General features: G+C 44.7%; 1 long non-coding RNA gene across 1 annotated transcript; it reads left to right on the forward strand.

Annotated features, from left to right (window-relative positions):
- Positions 1–211: 211 nt before the first annotated feature.
- On the forward strand, positions 212–14,412 carry LOC121008017. The gene is made up of 3 exons (XR_005780501.1): positions 212–222; positions 9,551–9,561; positions 14,259–14,412. It is a non-coding gene; the product is annotated as an uncharacterized LOC121008017 (long non-coding RNA).
- Positions 14,413–24,910: the final 10,498 nt, after the last annotated feature.

The raw sequence follows: 24,910 nt of genomic DNA on the forward strand, positions 1-24,910 counted from the left end.
TGGTCGTGGTAAAAAGTTAAAGACTTTGCGCGGGGACCTGGTTGGCAAGATATGATCGACTACGATCAGAGACTGAAATGCTAGAGGGAATTACCCTACTTGTTCCTCCTCTGGCAGGACCTGAACGAAAGCATGAACAATTAAAGCAAGACGAAATATCTGTGTAAGACATGACAATGATGCTGTAGGGCGAACCGGACCAGTTTGCGGTCAAAACATAAAGTGAGCGATCAACACGGATTATTAGGTAATTAGGGAAGCAGGTATGTATGTGATACATACGGGCCAAATCAGCCCAGATGCACAGATGGACAACCAACCAGTCAATCAGCCCAGCAGGACTAAAAACAGTCATCGGGCCCCCGAAGCCGTCACCGGGCCCCCGAAGCCATGGGGCCGCGAATTCTTTATATATTTTATAGCCGGCTTGATAATTCCTGGCCGTGTTGGAGGAGAGGGAATGTTGTACCAGGTTCCTGGCGTGAGAAAGGAGGAACTCTAATCCATCACCCGGGAATTGAAGGCTGGGAGAGGGGACCACGCGGGATCTGCTTCTGGCATCACCTGAAAAAAAAGGGGGTGACCCAGAAATACCGCACCACGTAGCCCGGTGAAGGACCGACCTGGCAGTGCCAGGAAAAAGTAAACCAGGAAGGGACAGGCATGGGTAAGACGAGTGTGAAAGAGTAGATGGGCCTGTGCGGATCATGGGGAAGTATCGTAATGGATAGGAGGCTAAGCCTGGACGGATCCGCCGACAGCAGGAGACCCTGGAAAAAACATGGAATAGTAGACATGCAGGGAGACCAGACCTGAACGTACTAGGCAGAAAAGGGCCTGGACGGACCCGATACATAAAAAATAAACCGAACGTACCCGTTCCCAGCAGAACAAAATCGAGTCGAGTCAGAAGGAGGAATAACTGAGGAGATGACAGCCTGGGCGATCCAGCAGACAGAGGTAGGTAGTATGAGCCTGGGCGATCCAGCAGACAGAGGTAGGTAGTATGAGCCTGGGCGATCCAGCAGACAGAGGTAGGTAGTATGAGCCTGGGCGATCCAGCAGACAGAGGTAGGTAGTATGAGCCTGGGCGATCCAGCAGACAGAGGTAGGTAGTATGAGCCTGGGCGATCCAGCAGACAGAGGTAGGTAGTATGAGCCTGGGCGATCCAGGAGACAGAGGTAGGTAGTATGAGCCTGGGCGATCCAGGAGACAGAGGTAGGTAGTATGAGCCTGGGCGATCCAGGAGACAGAGGTAGGTAGTATGAGCCTGGGCGATCCAGGAGACAGAGGTAGGTAGTATGAGCCTGGGCGATCCAGGAGACAGAGGTAGGTAGTATGAGCCTGGGCGATCCAGGAGACAGAGGAAGGTATGAACCTGGGCGATCCAGGAGACAGAGGAAGGTACGAGCCTGGGCGATCCAGTGGGAAACAGGAAAAAACATAGCATATGAATAAATGAACATACACATACAGAACGGCCCTACTACCACTACATATCAGTACAGATGACGGCAGGCAAATGGTCAGCGTGCAGTGACTGTGCATAGTGTCTAGGCTGAAGCTGTGTATTTCCAACCCAGGTGAGCCGTATTCATGTAAAACACAGCCCAGCATGCGCTCCAACGTGAGGATTTTGCACTGTATGACCAGCTCCTAGCAACCACAACAAGGAATAGAGGAGCTGGTTTAGCTGCAAGCCACTATCAAGAGCGATGTCAGTGTGTGTGAACCTGATCTGCAAAATGGCGCTGTAGGAAGCATAGAGGAACCGGGAGGAGCAAGCACCGGCAAGTTTGGGCAGCAATGACACAGTACTGACCAGGACACCACCTGTAATTCAAAACACACAAGTCCGGCAGTGGTTCTCAACATGCGTTCCTACGCTGGAACGCACGCCGACCCCGCGACCGGAAGCAGGGAAACACATGAGCGCTGATTGGAGGAGCCCTGTGGAGGGGATGGACTGAGGGAAGGAGCTTACCCGTCCTGGAGACGCGTACAGGCGGTGTACAAGCGGCGGACGACTCGGACTGCAGTAGTGAAAGCAAGTTTTTTTTTTTTTTTTTTAAAGGAGACCAGTCTGAGTGAATATGAACCAGGATTAAAGAAGACCAAAAAAAAATAAAAATAAAAATCTCCCTGAGGTGAACAGAAAAGTAGGCCTATGGAATGTAACAGACCACGAAGAAAGGAACGTAAGCCTGAAAAGAACGCCGTTATGTTTGTCGGGAGAGAGGTACCAGAGCGGTGGGTGCAGACTGCCCAGGTGAGATTATTGAGTAAAACCATGACGTAGCAATGAACAGGAGAATGCAGCTTTGAGTGGGAGCAGAGGACAACACATGATGTAACAACAAATGGGGCATTGGATGCGAGTGGTACCTAAAAAACATGGAATGGGAATGGAGTATAGGACAAGATGTAAAAGCAGACATGCGGACGCAGCTTTGGATGTGAACGGAATATTAACTTGATGTGACAGCAGACATGGAAAGAATCTGTAGTAGCATAGGACGTGTGAACGCAGGTCTGGGTGTGAGTAGAGTAAACCTGATATATCGATAGACGGATGAATGCAACTCATGGTCGAGGGTGGAGTGAAAAAATGATTTGACAGCGTAGTGTGAATGCACCTCTGGGTGTGGCCGAGAATGAAATTGGTAGAACAGAAGCTCTAAATGTGAGTGGAGCATAAACATGATGTAACGGTGAAAGTGAATGCAGCTCTGAAACGAGCCTAGTATGAACATGTTGTGACAGCGGACGTGTAAACACAGCTCTCACAGTGAGCAGAGCAAACATGGTATATCAGTCGACGCATGAATGCAGCTCTGGTTGTGAGTGGAGCAAGGTGTGAACACCAGGGTGGTGCGTCTAGAGAATAAAAACGGAGTAACAGTAGCAGCTGTAAACCGAGTACACAACATGTAATAACAGGTGTGTAATACGGATCCGGCTGTCGGCTGGGTACGGAATGAGATGTAACAGCCAACAGGTGACCGCAGCTTGAATGTGAGACCAATCTGAGTGAATACGAACCAAGAGTAGGAAAGTGCTGAACAGTAAAGACGTGCGGATGCAGCATAAGACATGAAATAAAAGCCGAAAGTGTAAATGCTGCTCAGGAGAACAGCAGAGCATAAAAGTGCGGCAGGGTTTGTAAGTACATGGAGCAGTGAAATACGTGAAGTCTAAGGATGGTGGTAGCGGGGGGAGGGGGAGACACAAAACCAAGTTGAAAAGAAATAGAAGTATTTAGCCCCAACGAGCAAACCTGAGGTAGCAGATTCTGAGGCAAAGCCTCCCGTTTGCTAGCAAAGTCGGTTCCGACCGGCCAGGAGAGACGGCCCCGGCCCAACCTACTTACGTAGTATGGCGCGTGCATGCTACGGTAGCAGAGAGCAAAACAACAAGCTCTATTCTGGCTCCATGCTGCAAAGAAAGACTCCTACCACCAGAGAAGCTAGTTTGCTAATGACACCCAGCAGCAGCTATGCACCTGAGAACCCACGCCTGTGAGTGAGGCTGTGGCTCGTATATGAAGAGCCTCCGCCCCTCCCACAAATGCAGGCTGACTAATCAGCCTTACCAACATGTAGAGATATCTCTTGTGCTGACTGAAGTACAATATTTTGTATTTAAGTTCCAGCTGTATAGTATTGCCAAAATGAAAAACAGCCCAAAAAAAAAAAAAAAAATTCTATGAATATTGAGTTTGAACAAAAATACCCCTTTCTGACTGGAGTTTCCCTTTAAATATGAGACCTTGATTTGTTAAAGCTGTGATAAGGGTTGTGTGAGATAGAAGTAGTGATGGAAGAACCGCAAGTTCGCAGCGGGCGCCATTTACTCTAATGGCAGGCGAACCTGAAAAACCTTCAGGTCATATTTGCAGCCACCAAATACTTACAAGAAGTGCACAAATCGTCCCACAACATAGACAGTGACATACCAGAGGGGGATCAATGGCAAAAATTCCCACAAAAAATATGTATTTTAAATCAGGGGCCATTTTTATGGAAACTCTCAAAAATGTGTCATGCTGGAGCCTAGAAAATTTTTATTTTAGGCCACGGGAGTACAGGCCCCAAACATTAGGCATTCACCGGACAGAAAACATCAAGTGATTACAGTATGTGGCTGGAGGTATATTAGACGGTTTTAGATATCAATTTTACTTCAGGCCAGTGGAGTACAGGCCCCAAAAATTATTCATTCAATGTACAGAAAAGAACAAGTTATTATGTGGCTGGAGGTATATTAGGCGGTCATTGGATATCAATTTTACTGCAGGCCAGTACTAATACATGTCAAATACATATGTTTAAAAGAATTAAAAATATAAAATTTGATTAAAAACGGCTAACGAAATCCCCCCTCTTGAATAAACCCCAAATGATAATAGGTTGCATTCGATAACACGTGGTCGTTACAGGTGTTGAATTCCTCAGAGGCCCCAACAATTAGGCATTCACCATACAGAAAAGATCAAGTGATTATGTGGCTGGAGGTATATTAGACGGTCAATGGATATCAATTTTACTGCAGGCCAGTGGACTACAAGCCCCAAAAATTATTCATTCACCGTACAGAAAAGAACAATTGATAATGTGGCTGGAGGTACAATAGGCATTCACCGTATAACAATATTACTGTTGGCCAGTTAGATTACAGGTCCCAAAAATTATGCATTCACCGGACAGAAAAGATCAAATGATTATGTGGCCGGAGGTATATTAGACGGTCAATGGATATCAATTTTACTGCAGGTCAGTGGACTACAGGCCCCAAAAATTATTCATTCACCATACAGAAAAGAACAATTGATAATGTGGCTGGAGGTACATTAGGCGGTCATCGTATAACAATTTTACTGTTGGCCAGTTAAATTACAGGCCCCAAAAATTATTCATTCACTGTACAGAAAAGAACAATTGATAATGTGGCTGGAGGTACTTTAGGGGTTCACCGTATAACAATTTTACTGTTGGCCAGTTAGATTACAGGCCCCAAAAATTATGCATTCACCGGACAGAAAAGATCAAATGATTATGTGGCTGGAGGTATATTAGACGGTCAATGGATATCAATTTTACTGCAGGCCAGTGGACTACAGGCCCCAAAAATAATTCATTCACCGGACAGAAAACATCAAGTGATTATGTGGCTGGAGGTATATTAGACGGCCATTGGATATCAATTTTACTGCAGGCTAGTACAAATACATGTCAAATACATATGTTTAAAAGAACAAAAAATATAAAATTTTATTAAAAACATGGCTAATGAAATCCCCCCTCTTGAAAGAACCCCAAATGATAATAGTTGAAGTTCGATAACGCGTGTTTGTCACAGGTGTTGAATTCCTCTGAGGTCCCAAACATTAGGCATTTACATTAGGCAGGGACCATTATTTGTTCTGGGTGGTGGCGGATATGTGTGGGCTGGCATGAGGAAATTCAATTACACATGGTCGTCACAGGTGTTGAATTCCTCCGAGATCCATGCCTCATTCATTTTTATAAATGTGAGGCAGTTCACACTGTCGTGAGCTAGGCGAGTGCGCTTATCGGTCACGATCCCCCCTGCTGCGCTGAACGTCCTTTCGGACAGGGGAAAGCCAAGAGTTCCATGGCAAATTGTGCCAGCTCTGGCCACAGGTCAAGCTTGCACACCAAGTAGTCAAGGGGTTCCTCGCTTCTCAGAGCGTCCACATTGGACGTTAACCCGATGTAGTCGGACACTTGTCGGTCTAGGCGTTCCCTGAGGCTGGATCTGGAGGGCGTCTCTCGATGGGTTGGCTGCAAGAATGATCTCATATCCGAAGTGACCAACACATCTTCATACCGCCCTCTTCTTGCATGCGCTGGAGGATTGGTTCTCGCAACTGTTTCTCTGTGGGTGGAAATTCCTCTGCCAGCGCCCGCAACAGCAGAATGCAGCATCTCTCGAAGCAAGGCCTGGAAATGCTGCATTCTGCCAGCCCTCTGTGATGCTAGTAACATGTCTGCCATTTTGTGTTTGCACCGGGGGTCTAAGTATGTTGCCACCCAGTACTGAGTACTGAGTCATTTTGAGTCATGGTGAGTCAGGGAGAACAGGGAGAGTCATGGTGAGTCAGGGAGAGCTGCACTTAGAAAGGGACAGATAGTTTCGGGAGTGTGATCGCAATATGTTCGATAGAAAAACGTTTCAAAGAACCAAAAGTCCTTTTATTAGAGGGGCAAAGGTTTAAAAGTAATATCAGGAAGTATTACTTTACTGAGAGAGTAGTGGATGCATGGAATAGCCTTCCTGCAGAAGTGGTAGCTGCAAATACAGTGAAGGAATTTAAGCGTGCATGGTATAGGCATAAGGCCATCCTTCATATAAGATAGGGCCAAGGGCTATTCATAGTATTCAGTATATTGGGAAGACTAGATGGGCCAAATGGTTCTTATCTGCCGACACATTCTATGTTTACTGGTCCTTGCCCTTTAAGCTTTTTATACGGGTGTCCCTCTTCAAACACTGGAGCATGAAGGCCCCCATTTGCACTTAATTGGAATCCTGGCTCCTGCTCCCCTCCCAGAAGAATGTCGTCCTCAGTATCCTCCCCCCATCCATGGACAACACCAGGGATCCCAGAAAAGTTTAAAGCCTGCTCTTCTTGCTCCTCCTCCTCCCCCCAGGCACCATCCTCCTCTGACTCCTCTTCAGATTCCTCTTCAGACTCCTGCTGACTCGTCTCAGATTGAGGAGCCCCCCTGGGAATTCATTCAGCGACTTCTTCATCTTCCTGCTCCTCGACGGCTTGATCTGAGGAAAGGGATTTAGGAGTAATTATTTCAGAAGACTTAAAGGTGGGAAGACAATGTAATAGGGCAGCACGAAATGCCAGCAGAATGCTTGGATGTATAGGGAGAGGTATAAGCAGTAGAAAGAGTGAAGTGCTTATGCCGCTGTACAGAACACTGGTGAGACCTCACTTGGAGTATTGTGCGCAGTACTGGAGGCCATATCTCCAGAAGGATATAGATACTCTAGAGAGAGTTCAGAGAAGAGCTACTAAACTAGTACATGGATTGCAGGATAAAACTTACCAGGAAAGGTTAAAGGACCTTAACATGTATAGCTTGGAAGAAAGAAGAGACAGAGGGGATATGATAGAAACTTTTAAATACATAAAGGGAATCAACTCGGTAAAGGAGGAGAGCATATTTAAAAGAAGAAAAACTACCACAAGAGGACACAGTTTTAAATTAGAGGGGCAAAGGTTTAAAAGTAATATAAGGAAGTATTACTTTACTGAGAGAGTAGTGGATGCATGGAATAGCCTTCCTGCAGAAGTGGTAGCTGCAAATACAGTGAAGGGGTTTAAGCGTGCATGGGATAGGCATATGGCTATCCTTCATATAAGATAGGGCCAGGGGCTATCCATAGTATTCAGATATATTGGGCAGACTAGATGGGCCAAATGGTTCTTATCTGCCGACACATTCTATGTTTCTATGTTTCTATGATCAATGACACGACACAATGCACGCTCCAGAAAGAAGGTATGAAATACAATGTCACTGATGGTGCCCTGGCTGAGACTGACCAGTTTGGTGATCTCATCAAATGGCCGCAGAAGTCTGCATGCGTCGCGCATGAGCAGCCACTGTCTCGGTGAAAAGAAACCAAGCTCCCCAGAACCTGTCCTGCCGCAGAGTTCATACAGGTAGTCGTTAATGGCACGTTTCTGCTGGAGCAGCCTATCAAGCATATACAAGGTGGAGTTCCAGTGCGTCGGGCAGTCACAAATCAGACGTCTGACGGGCAAGTGGTGTCATCGCTGAATGTCAGCAAGGCGAGCCATGGCCATGTAAGATCTTCTAAAATGGCCAGAGATTTTCCTGGCCTGCCGCAAGATGTCCTGGACCCTGGGGTATTTGGCAACTAGTGTTGAGTGAGCATGCTCAGCCGAATACGTGTTCGGCTCGAGCATTGCTATGCTCGGCACATGGCGATACTCGGCTGAGTACCGCATGTGCTCGAACGCCATGCTCGAGTCTCCTCCCTTCACAATACGCGGCTGCTAAGCAGCCAATAAACATGCAGGTAAGTACTGCCATCACTGTAATGCCAGTAGCCATGTTGGCTACTGGCATTACAGTGATTGGCTGGCTGGAACGCGTCATGGGGTGCTATATAGCTCGGCTCATTGTGAGTCATGGTGAGTCAGGGAGAGCTGCGCTTAGAAAGGGACAGATAGTTTCGGGAGTGTGATCGCAATATATTCGATAGAAAAACGTTTCAAAGAACCAAAAGTCCTTTTAAGGACTATTGTGTGTGGTGGCAGGCTGGCATCCAAGCAATATAATTTACTGGGAAAAATATTACTGACAACAAATATATATTTTCCATAATTTATCCACACTTTGCCTATAAACGGTGTCTGCAGTGAATTGTCACATCTGCGCTGCAAGCGCGTGTGTGTGGGTCAGGACCAGATATTGAGAAAAATATTACTGACAACAAATATATATTTTCCATAATTTATCCACACTTTGCCTATAAACGGTGTCTGCAGTGAACTGTCACATCTGCGCTGCAAGACAGTGAAGTCTCGCCTGTTGGTACTCTGGCACACATGGCTGACTTCATGTTAGGCTGCCTTTCCTGCGACCCGCGCGTTATACACATTTTAAACAACACGGATTACTGGTTGTTCACCCTTCTCGACACCCGCTACAAAGAGAACTTCTCATCTCTCATTCCTCTGGTGGAGAAGATGAGCAAAATGGTGCAATACCAGAAGATCTTTGTTGGAAAATTACTCCAAAATTTTCCATCTGGCCAACCGAGGAGGGGATACAAGGGGGACACACAGCAGTTCCAACAGAGGCAGGGCAACACTCTCCAAAGCCTGGGATAGTTTCATGACACCCCGCCAGCATCCTCACCCTGATGTGCGGCCTACTGCCACAAGGAGAGAAAAATTTTGGAAGATGGTGAAGGAGTACATAGCAGACCATGTCAGCATCCTCAATCATCCCTCAGTGCCTTACAACTACTGGGTGTCCAAGCTGGACACGTGGCACGAACTTGCGCTCTACGCTTTGGAGGTGCTGGTCTGCCCTGCCGCCAGCGTTTTGTGTTCAGAAGATGAGAAAATGATGGAAATGTGGGAAACTAATGTCTGTTTGTCAATCTCTGCAGAGATGGGAGATGGCTGAAAAATCATCATGGCGGTCTGGTCTGAATGGAGAAGATGAGGAAAGAGAATGTCTACAACAAAGGTGACATCACTGGATGTAAGAGGTAGGGGGCGCTATGTAGGAGAGGAGATGCTCCGGCTCCTCCCCCTGCCATTTGCAGAAGGAGGATTCAGAGATGGGTGAGGACGGCCAAAGGGGGGCAGCAGGCCACGGGCGGGTGGCAGATATTGGGGGGAACCACAGGCCTTGAGCAGGATCTGTGGAGGGAGGAGAGCGGAGGAGCTTCCTGGCTGTAGCTTGTTGTATAAGCAGGCAGTGCAGCCAGGACAGACCCTCCCCTCTCTTTACAAATATGAATACTCAGCTGAACTGGGAGTGTATGTGTATGGGGGAATCAAAAGATTCCTGTCAGTTAGCTTGTGTGTTTAACTGGCTTAAAGTGGTTGAGCAGTGTCAATATCTTGACACTGCACAACCCCTTTAAGAAACAGTATTTAACTGGAGAGGACAAGAGAGATCAATGTAATGATTTATAATTTATATTTTCTGGTGTGGAGTGACCCGCTGGATCACTGCTAAAGGGTTAATGCTAAAATTCTCAGGCTCACTACTTTAAAATGTTTAACATTATACTAACTGTGACTTATGCACCCTTTGATTTAGAAAGGCTATGTATGAGAGGAAATAGTTAAAGGGGTTGTCCACTTTTCAATATTTATGACCTATCCTTACTTTAATGAAAAGGTGTAGTTGTAGTTTTACACTGTCCAATTAAACTGAATGGAATGGAGAAGCTGTAATTATATCTTCTCGCCACTGCAATGGCGACAGCTAGCAGGTAAACAGTGAGAAGAGTGCTGCTTTCTCTTCAAACAGCTGACCGGACGCTGTACCGGGAGTCAAATCCCCACCGATCTGATATTGATGGCCTATCCTGAGGATATCATCATGGAGGTCACCAATATGGGAAACCGGACAACCCCTTTAAGCTGGTAGCCTTGGTAACATTTGCCAGGTAGTGGGCTAGCCCCATATTCCGCTGGCTAGTGTAGTAGGGAGTTCCTAGCAATCAGGCTAGTCCGAAGACCTGTTTGGTGTGTACTGCTGCCAAGTAGGCCTAGGAAGAACTCTTCTCTAAGGAAGACACCATTCCTGAGAGGAAAAGTTGTCAGAAAAGCAACTTTGAAGAAGCACTGAATTGCTATAGATGATTGAGGTCTAAAAATGCTGTGTTTGGACTGAGAAAGTAAAGGTAAAACACACAGCTTTGGATTACTGCCCATGGTTAAGGTTTATTGCTTTTGGCGCCTGCCACATTTCAGAGACTGTGCGCCGCAGTTAGGAACTGCAGGAATATAGAGAAAGGATTTGCATGCCTTTGGTCTTTTGGGAGATTGCATGGTATACAGTACCTAGAAAGAAACTTACAGAGGACCATAATACTGCCAATCCCTTATATAGAGCTTTCTGGAGAACAACTGCCTTGTTGTGACGTACTTGAAAACTGTGCCTACTTCTTGGATTTGCCCTGCAATGCTCAACATCTATTGAATAAAGAGAGAATTTATTGTAATAATTACTGCCTGGTCATTGGTCTCCACATCCTGATCCTGGGCTGCTGTTCTCCTTCTTTGAACCCTGAAAACTGTTCACCCAACATGAAGGGCACCCCAGCCACAACCAGGCAGAATATCCCTGTGCCACATTCTGCCTGGTGGTGGCTGGGTTGCCCTCAGCAGGCATTCAGTTGTCAGGACAACAAGGCCAGGCTTCCTGGTTCAGGAAGCGCTAGCCAATCAGAGGTACACTGATGTCATCAGTCATTTGATGCTGAATGGGTCACATAGCCAGGAGGTGCTGTCTATTTAAACAATCTGTCTGCTGGTCACAGGTTGCCTGTGATTGGCTTCATCATTTGGATTTGTTCCTGTGAAATTTGGATTCCTGACCCTAGCTTGTACACTGACTCTGACTTGTGTTTGACCCCTTGGATTTGATGTGATCCCCTGGTTTTGATCTCTGGCTGTCCCTAGTTAGTGTTATTGTTTCTGAATCTGATTTGGTATGGACTCTCCTGGTATTGACCAAGGCTTGGTATTTTTCCTGGTTCTGTCTTTACCCTCTGTGCCATTCTGTCACTAGTAATCTGTTATTTTGTTCCCCTATGTTCCCCTCCCTGATTCGGACCCAGTACATATATAGGAAAGGACTGCCATCCAGTTGCAGGCTGCCGATTAAGGCAGATTGGGCAAATAGGTAGGGACAGTTCTAGGCAGGAGTACAGGGCTCACAGTTCCCTACCTTGACACCCCAAAGTCCAGGGTGTGCACTGAGGGGGAAGAAAGATCGCACCTCTCAATTTACTGCCCACGCAGCCTGGGGGGAGAAGTGGAGTAGGGATTAGCCACTGTGGGACTACAACCACTATCATAGCTGTATGTTGTAAAGTTCATCTATGTGACCATTACATGACCACGGCCGGAGATGTGGCCAGGTTTTCCTTTACACAGGGCAAAGATTTAATTTGTTGCCCTAGCCTTGTATCTAAATACATTACTAAATACTTGTATCAAAATTACTTGTTGTCGTCCCACATTCCTGGCCTCCAGAACTTGGGGCACATACCCCACCCCTCTAATAGCTAGGCCCCTGATTATGGCAGATTTTTATCCCTTGAAAGTAAAAAATTAAGTTGTCTATTGAATGACAGCAAGTAGATAATTTGCAAATAGTGATATTCAAGAATTCTACAATTAGATATACATAGAATAATGCAATACATTTATTTGCCAAAAACATAGAGTAACTTTAAATCAACAAGAAATAAAGTTTTACAGTAGAATATAGTGAATTTTAGTTCTGTAGATCCCAGCAGAGCTGCCATATGTAGGATGAGATCACCTTTGGTAAATCCAAATGTGATAGGTTTCCAGTACAGAGCCACATGTCAGCACAGTGAGCCCGTCTGTCCATCTGGCCCAGTCCCATTGAGCTCTATGAGGAATCTCTGCCAGACGATGACACAATGTAAATAGAGAAAAAATGCACTTTGTTATACCTGGATGAGGTAATTGGTGATACAGACAAAAATGCAGGAGAACAGTGTGATCCCCTTCAGAGAATTTTTTTTTTATTCTGCATAAATCACACTAGCAACACAGCAGATACAGTAACAGGGGCGCAGAAATGAGGATAGCAACAAGATTTGATGTTTCTGTAGATTGCAAAATGTAGGGAGGGTGCTGGTAAGTAAAGGAACTAAAGATGTTGGACTGGGATGCCTAGGGCCCATCAGTAAAATTTATTTTGGGGGCCCACTGTACGGATACATTCAAATATTACCTGCTCACACAGCAGTAAGATGCTACCAGAGGATTGAATATGAGGGACCTTGCAGCAACTTTGAGAAGGTAGGTCCTTGGGAAAAGAGGACACTGGCATCTTTCCTCTATACCTAGAAGTCATCTCAGCTCTGATCGTTTCTATAACTATAAATGGGGATGTTTCTTTAATAATCTATATGAACATAGGCTGGTTGAGGTGCTGTACATTGAATATACAGTCAGGTCCATAAATATTGGGACATCTTATGGCTCTATACACCACCACAATGGATTTGAAATGAAATGAACAAGATGTGCTTTAACTGCGGACTCTCAGCTTTAATATGAGGGTATTTACATCCAAATCAGGTGAACGGTGTAGGAATTACAACAGTTTGCATATGTACCTCCCACTTGTTACGGGACCAAAAGTAATGGGACAGTTGGCTTCTCAGCTGTTCCATGGCCACGTGTGTGTTATTCCCTCATTATCCCAATTACAATGAGCAGATAAAAGGTCCAGAGTTCATTTCAAGTGTGCTATTTGCATTTGGAATCTGTTGCTGTCAACTCTCAAGATGAGATCCAAAGAGCTGTCACTATCAGTGAAGCAAGCCATCATTAGGCTGAAAAAACAAAACAAACCCATCAGAGAGATAGCAAAAACATTAGGCGTGGCCAAAACAACTGTTTGGAACATTCTTAAAAAGAAGGAACGCACCGGTGAGCTCAGAAACACCAAAAGACCTGGAAGACCACGGAAAACACCTGTGTCAACAATCAAGAGAAGACTTCACCAGAGCGAATACAGAGATTTCACCACAAGATGTAAACCATTGGTGAGCCTCAAAAACAGGAAGGCCAGATTAGAGTTTGCCAAACGACATCTAAAAAAGCCTTCACAGTTCTGGAACAACATCCTAGGGACAGATGAGACCAAGATCAACTTGTACCAGAGTGATGGGAAGAGAAGAGTATAGAGAAGGAAAGGAACTGCTCATGATCCTAAGCATACCACCTCAGCATGTATGGCTGCCAATGGAACTGGTTCTCTTGTATTTATTGATGATGTGACTGCTGACAAAAGCAGCAGGATGAATTCTCAAGTGTTTCGGGCAATATGATCTGCTCATATTCAGCCAAATGCTTCAGAAATCATTGGACGGCGCTTCACAGTGCAGATGGACAATGACTCAAAGCATACTGCAAAAGCAAGCAAAGAGTTTTTTAAGGGAAAGAAGTGGAATGTTATGCCATGGCCAAGTCAATCACCTGACCTGAATCCGATTGAGCATGCATTTCACTTGCTGAAGACAAAACTGTAGGGAAAATGCCCCAAGAACAAGCAGGAACTGAAGATAGTTGCAGTAGAGGTCTGGCAGAGCATCACCAGGGATAAAACCCAGCGTCTGGTGATGTCTATGCGTTCCAGACTTCAGGCTGTAATTGACTGCAAAGGATTTGCAACCAAGTATTAAAAAGTGAAAGTTTGATTTATGATTATTATTATGTCCCATTACTTTTGGTCCCTTAACAAGTGGGAGGGACATATGCAAACTGTTGTAATTCCTACACCGTTAACCTGATTTGGATGTAAATACCCTCAAATTAAACCTGACAGTCTGCAGTTAAAGCACGTCTTGTTCATTTCATTTAAAATCCTTTGTGTTGGTGTATAGAGCCAAAAGTGTTAGAATTGTGTCGATGTCCCAAAATATTTACGGACCTGACTGTATGTATGTAGTGCAGAAAGTAACATTGTAACACAGTAACATAGTATATAAGGCCGAAAAAAGACATTTGTACATCCAGTTCGGCTTGTTATTCCTGCAAGTGGATCCAGAGGAAGGGGGAAAAAAAACTGTGAGGTAGTAGCAAATTTTCCCCACTTAAGGGGAAAAAAATTCCTCCAATCAGGAAATCAGAATAACTCCCTTGATCAACGACCCCTCTCTAGTAGCTATAGCCTGTAGTATTATTACACTCCAGAAATATATCCAGGCCCCGCTTGAACTCTTTTAGTGAACTCACCATCACCACTTCTTCAGGCAGAGAGTTCCATAGTCTCACTGCTCTTACCGTAAAGAATCCTCTTCTATGTTTCTGTACAAACTTTCTTTCCTCCAGACGCAGAGGATGTCCCCTAGTCACAGTCCTGGGGATAAATAGATGATGGGAGAGATCTCTGTACTGACCCCTGATATATTTATACATAGTAATTAGATCTCCCCTCAGTCGTCTTTTTTCTAAAGTGAATAACCCTAATGTTGATAATCTTTCAGACTACTGTAGTCCATCCATTCCAGTTATTACCTTAGTTGCCCTCCTCTGTACCCTCTCCAGCTCTGCTATGTCTGCCTTGTTCACAGGAGCCCAGAACTGTACACAGTACTCCATGTGTAGTCTGACTAGTGATTTGTAAAGTGGTAGGACTATGTTCTCATCACGGGCATTTATGCCCCTTTTGATGCAACCCATTATCTTATTGGCCTTGGCAGCAGCTGCCTGACACTGGTTTTTACAGCTTAGTTTGCTGTTCACTAAAATTCCTAGGTCCTTTTCCGTGTTACCCAGTGTTTACCATTTAGTATGTACGGGACGGGTGACTTGCATTATTCCTTCCCATAAGCATAACTTTACATTTGTCAGTGTTAAACCTCATCTGCCACTTATCTGCCCAAGCCTCCAATCTATCCAGATCCCTCTGTAGCAGTATACTGTCCTCTTCTGTGTCAATTACTTTACACAGTTTAGTGTCATCAGCAAAAACTGATATTTTACTGTGCAAGCCTTCTACAAGATCATTAATATATATATACACTCACCTAAAGAATTATTAGGAACACCATACTAATACGGTGTTGGACCCCCTTTTGCCTTCAGAACTGCCTTAATTCTACGTGGCATTGATTCAACAAGGTGCTGATAGCATTCTTTAGAAATGTTGGCCCATAGTGATAGGATAGCATCTTGCAGTTGATGGAGATTTGAGGGATGCACATCCAGGGCATGAAGCTCCCGTTCCACCACATCCCAAAGATGCTCTATTGGGTTGAGATCTGGTGACTGTGGGGGCCATTTTAGTACAGTGAACTCATTGTCATGTTCAAGAAACCAATTTGAAATGATTCGAGCTTTGTGACATGGTGCATTATCCTGCTGGAAGTAGCCATCAGAGGATGGATACATGTTCTCATTCTGTTTACACCAAATTCGGACTCTACCATTTGAATGTCTCAACAGAAATCGAGACTCATCAGACCAGGCAACATTTTTCCAGTCTTCAACAGTCCAATTTTGGTGAGCTCGTGCAAATTGTAGCCTCTTTTTCCTATTTGTAGTGGAGATGAGTGGTACCCGGTGGGGTCTTCTGCTGTTGTAGCCCATCCGCCTCAAGGTTGTGCGTGTTGTGGCTTCACAAATGCTTTGCTGCATACCTCGGTTGTAACGAGTGGTTATTTCAGTCAACGTTGCTCTTCTTTCAGCTTGAATCAGTCGGCCCATTCTCCTCTGACCTCTAGCATCCACAAGGCATTTTTGCCCACAGGACTGCCGCATACTGGATGTTTTTCCCTTTTCACACCATTCTTTGTAAACCCTAGAAATGGTTGTGCGAGAAAATCCCAGTAACTGAGCAGATTGTGAAATACTCATGGCATCAACAACCATGCCACGCTCAAAATTGCTAAAAATCACCTTTCTTTCCCATTCTGACATTCAGTTTGGAGTTCAGGAGATTGTCTTGACCAGGACCACACCCCTAAATGCATTGAAGCAACTGCCATGTGATTGGTTGACTAGATAATTGCATTAATGAGAAATAGAACAGGTGTTCCTAATAATTCTTTAGGTGAGTGTAGAAGAGAATAGGGTCCAATACTGACCCCTGAGGTACTCCACTAATGATAGTGACCCAATCTGAGTGTGCACCGTTAATAACCACCCTCTGTTTTCTATCACTGAGACAGTTACTTACCCACATACAGATATTTTCTCCCAGTCCAAGCATTCTCATTTTATATACTAACCTTTTATGCTGTACAGTGTTAAATGCTTTGGAGAAGTCCAGATATACGACATCCATTGATTCGCCGCTGTCAAGTCTAGAATTTACCTCCTCATAGAAACTGATTAAATTAGTTTGACATGACCGATCCCTCATAAAGCCATGATGATATGGCATTATTTGCTTATTTTCCTTGTTGTACTCCAAGATAGCATCTCTTAGAAAACCTTCAAACAGTTTACCCACAACAGATGTTAAACTTACCGGCCTATAGTTTCCAGGCTCTGTTTTTGGACCCTTTTTGAATATTGGCACTAAATATGCTATGCGCCAATCCTGTGGAACACTCCCTGTCAGTATAGAGTCCTTAAATATCAGAAATAAGGGTCTGGCTATGACATTACTTAATGCTCTTAGGATATGGGGGTGTATGCCATCTGGTCCTGGCGATTTGTCTATTTTAATCTTTTTAAGACGCTGCTCTACTTCTTCCTGGGTCAGACAGGGCACTTTTAATGGGGAATTAAATTTTACATTCTGCATTTCATCTGACAGTTTATTTTTTTCAGTAAATACAGTGGAGAAAAAAAATATTTTATAGCTTTGCTTTCTCCTCATCACTCTCTGCAACTCCCCCCTCATTACTCTGTAGAGGGCCAACACCTTCAGATTTATACTTTTTGCCATTTATATAATTAAAAAACATTTTAGGGTTTGTTTTGCTCTCTTTAGCAATTAATCTCTCGGTCTCTAGTTTGGCCGCTTTTGTTTGTTTTTTACACATTTTTTTCCGTATAATTTCAGTGCTTCCAACCAGTTGGGAAAGGTAATTGTCTTTGGTTATTGCCAAGAACCTGTTTCCTTTATGAGATATACAAGTTTCAGTTTCCCTGTCTATATCTGGGTAGTTAAAGTTCCCCATAATAACCAACTCATTATGATTTGCCGCCTCATCTATCTCGTTTAGTAGCAGATTTTCTGTGGACTCTAGTATATTAGGTAGTTTATAATAAACTCCTATTAGTAATTTATTATTGTTTTTGCCTCCATGTATTTCTACCCACAGTGACTCCACATGTTCATGTCCCTCACTTATATCTTCCCGGAGTGTGGGCTTTAGACAGGACTTTACATAAAGGCAGACCTCTCCTCCTCTCGGGTTTTGGCGATCCTTTCTAAACAGACTGTAACCCTGTACATTAACCGCCCAGTCATAGCTATCATCCAGCCATGTCTCAGTTATTTCCACAATGTCATAGTCCTCCTCACACATAACTAATTCCAGTTCCCCAGTTTTATTAGTCAGGCTTCTGGCATTAGTATACATACACTGAGCAAAAATATAAACGCAACACTTTCGGTTTTGCTCCAATTTTGCATGAGCTGAACTCAAAGATCTGAAACATTTTCTACATACCCAAAAGACCCATTACTATATTGTTCACAAATCTTTCTAAATCTGTGTAAGTGAGCACTTCTCCTTTGCTGAGATAATCAATCCCACCTCATAGGTGTGGCATATCAAGGTGGTGATTAGACAGCATGAATATTGCTCAATACCGGAAAATAACTGATCAGTTTTATCCCCATGCATTCTGAATGGAGAGCAATCCGTTCAGGATGCATCAGGATGTCTTCAGTTCAGTCTTTTTGACTGATCAGGACAGTGATGAAACCGCAGCATGCTATGGTTTTATCTCCGGCCCAAATAACGGACCACTTGCCTGAATGCATTTGTTTTCCATAGGAATGTATTTTAAAAAAAAGTGAAAAAAATAAATGCCGGATCCGTTTTTCCGGATGACACCGGAAAGATGGATCCAGCATTTCAATGCATTTGTAAGATGGATCAGGATCCTGATCAGTCTTACAAATGCCATCAGTTGGCATACGTTTTGCCATATCCGGCAGGCAGTTCTGGCAACTGAACTGCTTGCCGAATCACTCTGCCACAAGTGTGAAAATAGCCTTAGGGCTCTTTCACACTTGCGTTCTTTTCTTCCGGCATAGAGTTCCGTCGTCGGGGCTCTATGCCGGAAGAATCCTGATCAGTTTTATCCTAATGCATTCTGAATGGAGAGAAATCCATTCAGGATGCATCAGGATGTCTTCAGTTCCGGACCGGAACGTTTTTTGGCCGGAGAAAATACTGCAGCATGCTGCGCTTTTTGCTCCGGCCAAAAATCCTGAACACTTGTCGCAAGGCCGGATCCGGAATTAATGCCCATTGAAAGGCATTAATCCGGATCCGGCCTTAAGCTAAACGTCGTTTCGGCGCATTGCCGGATCCGACGTTTAGCTTTTTCTGAATGGTTACCATGGGTGCCGGGACGCTAAAGTCCTGGCAGCCATGGTAAAGTGTAGTGGGGAGCGGGGGAGCAGTATACTTACAGTCCGTGCGGCTCCCCGGGCGCTCCAGAGTGACGTCAGGGCGCCCCACGCGCATTGATGACGCGATCGCATGGACACGTCATCCATGTGCATGGGGCGCTCTGACGTCATTCTGGAGCGCCCCGGGAGCCCCACGGACTGTAAGTATACTGCTCCCCCGCTCCCCACTACTACTACGGCAACCAGGACTTTAATAGCGTCCTGGGTGCCATAGTAACACTGAACGCATTTTGAAGACGGATCCGTCTTCAAATGCTTTCAGTTCACTTGCATTTTTCCGGATCCGGCGTGTAATTCCGGCAAATGGAGTACACGCCGGATCCGGACAACGCAAGTGTGAAAGGGCCCTTAGATTGCCCACAATAAAAGACCACTCTGAAATGTGCAGTTTGATCACACAGCACAATGCTACAGATGTTGCAACATTTGAGGGAGCGTGCAATTGGCATGCTGACTGCAGGAATGTCTACCAGAGCTGTTGCCCATGCAATGAATGTTCTTTTCTCTACCATAAGCCGTCTCCAAAGGCATTTCAGAGAATTTGGCAGTACATCCAACCGGCCTCACAACAGCAGACCACGTGTAACCAAACCAGTTCAGGACCTCCACATCCAGCATGTTCACCTCCATGATAGTCTGAGACCAGCCACCCAGACAGCTGCAGCAACAATCGGTTTGCATAACCAAAGAATTTCTGCACAAATTCTCAGAAACCGTCTCAGGGAAGCTCATCTGCATGCTCGTTGTCCTCATCGGGGTCTGGACCTGACTGCAGTTTGTCGTCCTAACCGACTTCAGTGGGCAAATGCTCACATTCATTGGCGTCTAGCACGTTGGAGAGGCATTCTGTTCACGGATGAGTCATGGTTTTCACTGTTCAGGGCAGATGGCAGACAGCGTGTGTGGCGTCATGTGGATGAGCGGTTTGCTGATGTCAATGTTGTGGATCGAGTGGCCCATGGTGGCGGTGGGTTTATGGTTTGGGCGGTGTATATTATGGACAACGAACACAGGTGCATTTTATTGATGGCATTTTGTATGCACAGAGATACCGTGACGAAATCCTGAGGCCCATTGTTGTGCCATTCATCCACGACCATCACCTCATGTTGCAGCATGATAATGCTCGGCCCCATATTGCAAGGATCTGTACACAATTCCTGGAAGCTGAAAACATCTCAGTTTTTGCATGGCCAGCATACTCATCGGACATGTCACCCATTGCGCATGTTTGGGATGCTCTGGATCGGCGTATGCGACAGCGTGTTCCAGTTCCTGCCAATATTCTGCAACTTCGCACAGTTATTGAAGAGGAGTGGACTAACATTCCACAGGCCACAATCAACAACTTGATCAACTCTATGCGATGGCAATATGTTGCACTGCGTGAGGCAAATGGTGGCCACACCAGATACTGACTGGTTTTCTGACCACCCCCCAAGTAAGGCAAAACTGTGCACATTTCAGAGTGTCCTATGAAGTGGTATGGATTATCTCGGCAAAGGAGAAGTGCTCACTGACACAAATTTAGACAGATTTGTGAACAATATTTCAGATTAATGGGTCTTTTGTGTATGTAGAAAATGTTTCAGATCTTTGAGTTCAGCTCATGAAAAATAGGAGCAAAACCAAAAGTGTTGCGTTTATATTTTTGCTCAGTGTACATTTAAGGGTACTTTCACACTAATGTTGATAGATTCCGGCAGGCAGTTCCGTTGCCGGAAATGCCTGCCAGATCCGTCTAACCACATGAAAATGGATAGTTTTTGTCACCACGGATCCGTTAGTCCATTGCCGGAAATATCTACCGCATCTGGCAAATGTATGTAAACGGAGATCATTTTTACCGGATCTGTCAGACGGTGAAATAACGGATCCGTCTCATCCATTTTTCAGACGGAATAACAGATCCGGTATTAAATTTTTAAACATCAAAATAAACTATTTCATATGTAAATTCTACAGTGGCTATAAAAAGCCAAACAAAGGTCACATACCCCTCAGATGCTGCCTCAGAAGATAGCAAAGATGATGCCGGTCCACATTCGCTTTGGATTTCAGGCTCTATTCCTTGTTTCCCGCTGGAGAAGACATCTTCGAGCCAGACGGCGTCGTCGCTATTGGGTTCATCTGATTACTTCTGCCAGAATGAGAAGGGGAGCATTTGAAGTTCTGTTTCCCGAACTGCGGAACTATCCGGACAAGTCTCATAACTACTTACGGATGAGCGTCGAAAGTTTTGATGATCTGTTACAAAGGGTGTCACAACACATCGAAAGACAGGACACCACTTTCTGTAGAAGTTTTACACCTGCAGAACGCCTAATGCTTACCATAAGGTAATACATGTTTAGAATTTTTATATTTTGCTTTTTGTATAGCTTTTAGCTTTTAGTTTTGTATAATTTTTGAACATTGCTTTTTATGGTTCAAAGTTGAAACCAGACATATTTCCCTACCCCATGTTAGGAAAATTTTCTTTATTTGATATTTCTTTATTTGATACTCTTCCTAGCGCAGCTCTTGATTGCGCAGGCCAAGGGCTATGGAGGCTCTGCATTAGTATTGTTCACTGTGACTTCAACGGCTTCTATGGTTAGGATTTAACCCATATCTCGACCATTAGAGATGATGACTTCACTGTAAGCAATGCTATTCAGAAGCATACGCCTATCGTTCTCCGGGGAGAGCCCATTTCATTACTGGATTTCCAAAAAAATGTCCTTTGCCCTGTGAAAATGACCACAGAACAAAGGAAAGCATTTGAGCATTTAACGGTGTTATGTCCAGTGTAAGGTCCCAAACAAGGCCATCCAAATTATATAGCTTGTATCGTTTTTTTTTGTAATTTATTTAACATATTTGCTCGTTTTTATTTACACTTATTTTTTTTTCTTCTGAAAGTTTTCTGGCAACAGGAGAAAGTTTTACGTCCCTCCATTATCAATTTTGTCTTGGAATATCCACAGTTTCCTTGATTGTTAAGGATACGTGCCGTGTTTTGTGGAAGCACTTGCATGCAGAATTTATCCCACATCCAAGTAGGCAACAGTGGATGGAAATTTCTGAAAAATTTTGGGAGGTGTGCCAGTTTCCAAACTGTATTGGGGCAGTAGATGGGAAACATATCCGTATTATCAAGCACCAAGGCACTGGTTCTGAGTTTTTTAACTACAAAAAATATTTCTCAATCATGTTAATGGCCATCGCTGATACCCAGTACCGTTTGTGACAATCGATGTCGGGGCTTACGGACGAACCAATGATTCCATGGTCTTTAAAAATTCTTACATGGGGTGAAGGCTATACAATAGACAATTTGATTTTCCACCACCTCAACCACTACCAGGTACAGATGCTCCCCCCATGCCCTTCGTGTTGGTTGCTGATGAGGCTGATGTGTGGCAATCTAATTAAACCGTATAGCAGCCGCGGATTAAATCGGAGCAAACGCATATTTAACTACCACCAAATGGCGAATTTTCACCAAACCAATGCAAGTGAAAATAGAAACTGTCGATGAGGTAGTAAAGTCAACTGTCGTGTTACACAACTACCTCCTCATAAAAGAACCGCTACATGTCGAGCAGATACCTGAAGACAGCGAGTTGGCCAGTATAGAAAATTTTGGACCGGGGACCAGTGTAGCAGTTTCAAGGATGAGAGACTCATTTGCTGAATATTTCTCCTCCAATGCAGGAAGAGTGGACTGGAAGGAACAAATGATTTAAATGATTTGTGGGGTTTTTTCTGAAAAAATTAATCTAATTAGAATTTATTCTTGATGCGGTTTTGTTGCGTGGTTATGTGGGTGGGTACAGTAGGGTGTATTGATTTTGAAAACCTGTTTTGTAAAATTAGTTTTTTTCTTAAACTTTTTTTAAAACTATACTTTAAGTCTTGTTGCATATATTGATTTGCCGACACTGGAGTAGCGACAAATACTTGTGTCGCTCCGCCAGCACTGGGAGATTGTGTCAGGCCTTTAATCTACACACTACTCCTTGTCAACATAATCTCCCCACGCTGGCGGTGCGACAAAAACTTGTGTCACTCCGCCAGCGGTAGGAGACTGTGTCAGGCCTCTAATCTACACACTACTCCTTGTTAACATAATCTCCCCACGCTGGCAGAGCGACAACACTATTTGTGTCGCTCCGCCAGCGCTGGGAGATTATGTCAGGCCTCTAATCTACACACTACTCGTCAACATAATCTCCCCACGCTGGAGGAGCGACAAATACTTGTGTCGCTCTGCCAGTGCTGGGAGATTATGTCAGGCCTCTATGCTACACACTATTGTTGGTCAACAGAATCTCCTCACGTTGGCGGAGGGACAACTACTTGTGTCACTTAGGCAGTGCCGGGAAATTTAAGTGTTCCAAAAGAAGACATTTTGGATCCACTTTTTTAAAAACCCTTTAAAAAAACAAAACACAAAATTTTTCAAAAACAAATAACATTTATTAAGAATAAATCCAATTTAAAAATAAATAAATAATAATATTAAGTTATAATTGCCTATAAAAAGCCTAGGTGAAGTAGAAGGGTGGGGGGTAGAGGGCAGTGAATGGTTTGGGTCCCCTCTGTCCAGTTGTTCTTCTGCCACTGTGGACAAATAAGTGCATGTTCGGGGAGGTGCAACAGAGGGAGTATTTAACGTGGAGGATTGGGCAGGAGATGGAGCTTCCCGAGCTAGAGTAGAGGGAGTGGTGAAAGAGGTTGGAGGATAGTATGGGGGAGGAGAAAAGTGGTGAGAAAATAACTCGGGGGTTTGGGACTGGGATGGGGTATGGAAAGGGGGAGGTGGAGGCTGGGAAGGGGGATGGGGAGGCTGGGAAGGGGGATAGGTGTGGGATGGGGGATAGGTGTGGGATTGGGGATAGGTGTGGGATTGGGGATAGGTGGGGGATGGGGGATAGGTGGGGGATGGGGGATAGGGCAGGGGTGGGGGATAGGGCAGGGGTGGGGGATAGGGCAGGGGCGGGGGATAGGGCTGGGGCGGGGGATAGGGCTGGGGTGGCGGAAGGGATGTGGGGTGGTGTTGCACTTGCCACAAGACGCAGTCCACTTGTCTTCTGGCCTCAAACAGCTAGTCGGGCGTGAACTGTCTATCACGGGGAGCAACTATAGCAAATAGTGATGCACCGGACTCATTCGCGACGTCAACACCACCCCCTCCTGAAGACGCCGCAAATTATCCTCCAAAGCGGCAACTCTATTTGTGAATCCCATCAAGGACTCGTAAACGAGCCTTGTGAGATCCTCGTACTGTGCCTGATGGCTACTACCTGTCCTCTGGCAACGCATGAGGGCCTCAAAAAGTGGGGCTAATGTGGCCATCGTTGCGTTGCCAGAGGGCACAGGTAGGGGAACATTGAGGTCCTGACCAGTTGCTTTAGCTGGATGAGAGGGACCCGCGGTGGCCGACACTGCAGGGACCGCCTCCTGGGGAACTTCAGGCACCCAAGTACTGCTTGCTGTTCTGTAAAGCAAAGAAAAAAATAACACAATTAACAATTGTATTTCGGTGGAGAACCTTTGGATAGAGGTGAGCAAAGCGACTTCTGATGTTACATAGGAAATTGCATTGCAAAAAAATTTCATACAAATACTGTACATAGATAGAGCCCATACATACAGAGAAGTGTCTATGTACAGTATGATTTTTTTTTTGGAAAGCAACTACAGATGTATAATCTGAATCACGCTTCTTTCATTTCTACTCCACAAAATACTATGTGGATGTCCAAGACAGAGTGCCAAATGACAGTTGCCTTGGCCATACACATAGATTGGAGAACATATTTCATAATCTGCATAAACATAATATAAACAGGATAGTGATATTGCTGCCTTGAGGCTCCTCCTGAACCACTCAGGCGCCGAAGTTCCTCGTTATAATCTTTCTTGTAGCGGTCCCTGATTGACCGCCACAGAACCACGATTGTCGACCGTGGAACCAAAAAAAAAAAAGATTAGTCTTTAAAATGCATGATTTGGT

The sequence above is a fragment of the Bufo bufo genome, chromosome 1 (assembly GCF_905171765.1).
Source record: "Bufo bufo chromosome 1, aBufBuf1.1, whole genome shotgun sequence".
NCBI classification, from domain to species: domain Eukaryota; kingdom Metazoa; phylum Chordata; class Amphibia; order Anura; family Bufonidae; genus Bufo; species Bufo bufo.